General features: G+C 42.8%; 1 long non-coding RNA gene across 1 annotated transcript; it reads right to left on the bottom strand.

Moving 5' to 3' along the window:
• Positions 1 to 312: 312 nt before the first annotated feature.
• LOC119627535 (uncharacterized) lies at positions 313 to 1265 on the bottom strand. The gene is made up of 2 exons (XR_005243710.1): positions 1153 to 1265; positions 313 to 615 (listed from the first exon to the last, which is right to left on the bottom strand). It is a non-coding gene; the product is annotated as an uncharacterized lncRNA (long non-coding RNA).
• Positions 1266 to 6294: the final 5029 nt, after the last annotated feature.

Here is a 6294-nt window from a genome sequence, read left to right as displayed (position 1 = left end):
TGACAGCAGTTTTCTTCGGTTATGCTAACATCTCCCACTATGTTCAAGTTGAGTTTTGCGGACATGCCAGCTGCTCTGTTTCTTCACATTGATTTTCTAGCTCTGCTCTAATACGTGCTCATTTCATAGGTGGACTCTCTACAATCAATTTTTTCATTTTAAAAACGTTCACGTTATTGAGGGACACCTTCCTGAGAGGCGTCCATTATAAACTACAGCTTAACGCTGATATGAACCTATGAAAGCTATTGTTGTAGGACTTTCTCTTTAGGGCCCTTGTCACACGGCCATGAGAGATTAGGGTCACAGACATTTTGAAGGGTGAGAAAAAATGGAATTTACTGGGTCAAAAGGAAAAAAAGGGAAACAGGGACTCTCAGCAAAGCAACAGTCCTGCTGGCCGGTTTTCCCACCTCAGCGACAGAACCCCAGGTACTACCCAGGATCAGGAGAGGTGACGCTTCTCCCCTCTGCAAAGCGCGTGAACTTCGATGACTCCACCCCATTCTCCCAGCGCGCAGGCCGGTCGGAGTTTCTCTGGGATCCCCTTTACACTTGGCTATTCACTGTGATGGTATGGCTCCAAGGCTGAAGAACTTGCAATCTGATTAAGATCTGAATGCATGAATTACAAAAAAATAAAAATAAAAATAAATTGTGATAACATAACAGTCTTGAAGCAAGGGGTTATCACAAGGGTGCTTATGACAGCGTTAGTTGTATTCATAAAATATAGAAATAACCAATACTTGAATTTTTAAATTACAGTGAATTCTTTTGCTGCTACTGAAATTATACTTTCAAAGATAATTAATGGTTCTAAGGATAGTTCATTTAGAGGGAGAAAGTAAAGAGCTCAAATTCCAAATCAAAGGTCATGATTTGAAATTACTGTGGGAGAAAATGGTATCGATATGGGAAAAGAAAGTGATTTTAAGGCAGCTAAGTTTTGTTTAAAGTTAATCACAGATAACTTCTAATTTTATTATCCTTATCAGGGTTTATCTTGTATCATTAATAGTGAGCGTTTGCCTTGCCTATTATATCTAATTCTGAGTTCTGTGGCTTAAGGTAACGTCAAGCATTTGGAATGGATTCAGATAAGGGCCAGCCTGGCTGGTGCCAGAGCAGGGCACCGAGCCTATTTCCTACCAATCCTGGATCCTGACGGTGTGACTCCACGTGAGGCTTCTCCCTGCCACGGTCTTAGAGTTGATCCTGTCTCAGTGTATGGACAGCGAGAAGGATTCATTCCAGGTCTGTTTATGAATATTTTCTAAGAAAAAGTGTTTCCTAGGCAACTTCTAGAAGGCACTCAACAATAATGGATTTTAGTTTTTCAAGAAACCTTGGAGATCTAGGACAGTCTGTCTTTACCAACGGAGACACCAAGGCACAGAGATTCCAGGGGATATGACGGCAGAACCATTTCCCTGTTCTTGTCGGCTCGCCTTCTGCTAGCTGTGGCTTCCTTTGTGTCTAGCATATAACCCTGCGTGCCCATTCGGGATTAAGGGAGGCCAAATTCTGCCTCCTGGCTGGTGATTGCTGGGAGGCCCAGGAGGAAGTGGTAGCTGGTGAGGGAAACGCACAGCAGATTTACAGCTGGGCGGAGCAGGGCAGGCCTCCCGGAGCACATTTCTGCACAGAGAACTAGGAAGCAATAAAACAAACTTCATGGAAAATGGATCTTATCCTAAAAATAACAGGTTTAATGCTCACATGCCTACCTTTCGATGACTTACATTTGTTTTTGAGAATTATGATTGCTAATTTGAAAGCAGCTAGGAAATAATCCAATAAGGATGAAAACAATAAAAATACATTTAAAAACGTAAATTGACATAATATTACCATGTTTTAGTCAATTCAGATGAATTTTCCAAGGAATTCAGTGTACAATTAAATTTAGGAAATAATAGTACCCTAAACCATTTTTTTTTTTTTTTTGAGACTGGGTCTCACTTTGTTGCCCAGGCTGGAGTGCAGTGGCATAACATAGTTCACTTCAGCCTCGACTTCTGGGCCCCAAAAGAAACCCTCACCTTAGTCCTCTACCCCCAAGTAGCCAGACTACAGGCACACCCATCACACCCTGCTACTTTCTTTTTTTTTGAGACAGGATTTGGTCATGTTGCCCAGACTGGTCTAAGACTCCTGAGATCAAGCAATTTGCCAGCCTCAGTCTCCCAAAATGCTGGGATTACAGGAGTGAGCTACCATATCTGGTACCCTAAACATTTTTGATTGGCTAGGGGATATAATATTGAGAGGTGAAGCCAGCTGGACTTCCTGGGTCGAGTGGGGGCTTGGAGAACTTTTCTGTCTAGCTAAAGGATTGTAAACACACCAATCAGCATTCTGTGTCTAGCTAAAGGTTTGTAAACGTGCCAATCAGCACTCTGTGGCTAGCTAAAAGTTTGTAAATGCACCAATCAACACACTGTAAAAACGCACCAATCAGTGCTCTGTAAAATGGAGCAAACAACAGGAAGTGGGCAGGGCCAAATAAGGGAATAAAAGTTGGCCACCGGAGCCAGCAGCAGCAACCCACTGGGGTCCCCTTCCACACTGTGGAAGCTTTGTTCTTTCGCTCTTCACAATAAATCTTGCTGCTGCTCACTCTTTGGGGCCTCACCACCCTTAAGAGCTGTAACACTCACTGCAAAGGTCTGCGGCTTCACTCCTGAAGTCAGCAAGACCACAGATCCACCAGAAGGAAGAAATTCTGGACACATCTGAACATTTGAAGGAACAAACTCTGGACACACCATCTTTAAGAACTGTAACACTCAATGCAAGGGTCTGTGGCTTCATTCTTGAAGTCAGCGAGACCAAGAACCCACCGGAAGGAACCAACTCCAGACACAATATGATGGATGGTTTTTAGTTGTTGTTGTTGTTGACTTATTTTTAAAATTATTATTATAGTTTAAGTTCTGGGATACACGTGCAGAATGTGCAGGTTTGTTACATAGGTATACACGTGCCATGGTGGTTTGCTGCGCCTATCAACCTGTCATCTACATTAGGTATTTCTCTTAATGCTATTCTTCCCCTCAACAGGCCCGGGTGTGTGATGTTCCCCTCCCTGTTTCCATGTGTTCTCATTGTTCAACTCTCACTTATGAGTGAGAACATACAGTGTTTGGTTTTCTGTTCCTGTGTTAGTTTACTGAGAATGATGGTTTCCAGCTTCATACATGTTCCTGCAAAGGACATAAACTTATCTGTTTTTATGGCTGCATAGTATTCCATGGTGTTAAAGACTTAAACATAAGACCTAAAACCATAAAAACCCTAGAAGAAAACCTAGGCAGTACCTTTCAGGACACAGGAATGGGCAAAGATTATACTACTAAAACACAAAAAGTAATGGCGATAAAAGCCAAAATTGACAAATGGGATCTAATTAAAGAGCTTCTGCACAGCAAAAGGAACTATCATCAGAGTGAACAGGCAACCTGCAGAATGGGAGAAAATTTTTGCAATCTATCCATCTGACAAAGGGCTAATATCCAGAATCTACAAGGAACTTAAACAAATTTGCCAAAAAAACACAACCCCATCAAAAAGTGGACAAAGGATGTGAACAGACACTTCTCAAAAGAAGACATTTATGCGGCCAACAAACATATGAAAAAAAGCTCATCATCACTGGTCATTAGAGAAATGCACATCAAAACCACAGTGAGATACCATCTCACGCCAGTTAGAATGGCGATCATGAAAAAGTCAGGAAACAACAGATGCTGGAGAGGATGTGGAGAAATAGGAACGTGTTGACGCTGTTGGTGGGAATATAAATTAGGTCAACCATTGTGGAAGACAATATGATGATTGTTAAGACAATTCTACCAAAGGAAAACTGTCTCTGCTTTGCATTAAATATCTTACATTTGCTGTTTTTCCTTAAGATTTCATAAATCAAATTGTACATCATAAAACAGGCCTAATAATTGGCTGGGCACGGCGGTTCACACTGTAATCCCAGCAGCACTTTGGGAGGCCGAGGTGGGCGGATCACCTGAGGTCAGACCAGCTTGGCCAACATGGTGAAACCCTGCGTCTACTAAAAACGCAAAAAAATTAGCCGGTATGGTGGTGCGTGCCTGTAGTCCCAGCTACTCAGGTGGCTGAGGCAGGAGAATAGCTTGAACCCAGGAGGCAGAGGTTACAGTGAGCTGAGATCGCACCATTGCACTCTAGCCTGGGCAACAGAGTGAGACTCAGTCTCAAAAACAAAACAAAACAAAAACAAACAAACAGCAACAACAACAACAACAGACAAACAGGCATAATAGTACTCTCCCACATTCCCTGTGTTCTTTGCTGACAAACTAAAACACAGTGTCAATTCTCTGACCTTCAAAGGTCAGGTGTGGATATTGGGTGAAATTGAATGTCATGTTACTTGTGGGAGAAAAATGCCATTTTCTTCAAGGAAACTTGGCCAGGACCTCTGTCCTGCCCTTCCCTGACTCAGCTGATTGCAACTTGCAGGACTCCTCCCTGCAATACTTCTGCCAGGACAACTACACCAGGTACCCTGTTGCAGACTTCCCTTTCTCCACACTTGTTTTTGAGGAGTTCAGGTAACCAGTATTCACCAAGACTCCAAGAAAGCAATACAAATGTAATTTCCCCTTTGCTATTGCTGTGAAAGGACCTATGTGCTCACCTGCATATCAAGTGGAAAGGGCCCATATGCTTTTAGCTTAGACCATTCGGATTTTTAAAAATATATGTTAAGTGTTTCCCTTTGCCTTTCTTCTATTTCATATTTAAGGAGCCGAAGAATCAGTAGAGCTGAGGGCAGCAAGATGGAATTATAACTCATCCGCCCCCCTTTACTGTATTCAAGATATAATATTCCTTGACCCCTCTACATCTGCTTTGCAATTTTCTGTCCTTGATCATCAATGCTTTGTTTAGGTGACTTCCCCTCCTGTCACTCTATGATCCCTATATTTGTAAAATGTCTGTTGTTTTATAACTGCGTTGACCTTAGTGAATAATCAGAAAACAAGTTGCCGGTTAATATATTCTCAGGATAAACTGAAGATCGTGCCTGGAGAGGCCTGTCCATGGTGCGGCTGAGACGTCTCCTATCTTCTTTTTTTGTTTTGTTTTGTTTTTTTGTTTTCTTGAGACGGAATCTCGCTCTGTCTCCCAGGCTGGAGTGCAGTGGCGTGACCTTGGCTCACTGCAAGCTCAGCCTCCTGGGTTCACGCCATTCCCCTGCCTCAGCCTCCCAAGTAGCTGGGACTGCAGGCGCCCACCACCATGCCCAGCTAATTTTTTGTATTTTTTTTAGTAGAGATGGGATTTCACCGTGTTAGCCAGGATGGTCTCAATCTCCCAACCTCATGATCCACCCGCCTCGGCCTCCCAGAGTGCTGGGATTACAGGCGTGAGCCACCGTGCCCGGCCATCTCCTATCTTCTTGTCTGTGTATGTGTGAATCTTTCACGCAGAGACAGAGCTGTATGAATGAATCATTTTGAACCCGATGTTCTTTCTACAATGCAGACACATGCGATGGTTTGTTTGCCCTCCTGCCCTGTGGTCACAGCAGTGGCCTATTTACGGGGATGTTTACTGTTCCAGAGGCTGGCCATTTCCTACGCCAATGTTTTTACTCCATCTTTTTCAGTGAACTTAAGTTTGTTTACTACATATTAGTATGTTCCTCCACTAGTAATTTCATTGTAACAGCGTTTCAAAATGTTTCACCATATCCTTGTGTCTTTCTTTTCTCTGTTCATCTTGTTTCTAATTTCCTTTCCAAAAATTTCCATGGTGCCCAGAACAATCCTGGTTTTCTATCTGTTGTCCTGTTGTCAACAGTAGCCGATTTCACCCTGAAAAGTAACTGCATTGAAATGAAAATTTTATTTGCCTATTTACCCATAAAGTAATCACTTCTCTAAGATTTTATACTGACTTTCTGAGAAACTTTAAGACTAATTAGGTAGGTCAATTAATGTAGATCAACCTGCCCCTATCACGTTTCAAATCATAAAACAAGGCCTAAGTCCATTTGGGTGCTATAACAAAATCCCATAAGCTGGGTCGTTTCTAACAACAGAAGTTGATTCCTCACAGTTCTGGAGTTTGGGATGTCCGGGAGAAAATCACCGACAGACACAGTGTCTAGTGAGAGCCCGCTTCCCGATTCATAGAGGGCCGTCTTCTCACTGTGTCGTTACACGGTGGAAGAGGCAAGTGAGCTTCTTGGGCCTCTTTCATAAGCCCACGAACCCCTTTCATGAGACCTCCTCCCTCATGGCC

This window comes from Chlorocebus sabaeus, chromosome 3, assembly GCF_047675955.1.
Source record: "Chlorocebus sabaeus isolate Y175 chromosome 3, mChlSab1.0.hap1, whole genome shotgun sequence".
Lineage (NCBI taxonomy): Eukaryota > Metazoa > Chordata > Mammalia > Primates > Cercopithecidae > Chlorocebus > Chlorocebus sabaeus.
The sequence above is the reverse complement of the archived record's forward strand: the minus strand, read 5'-3'. Positions and strand labels throughout refer to the sequence as shown.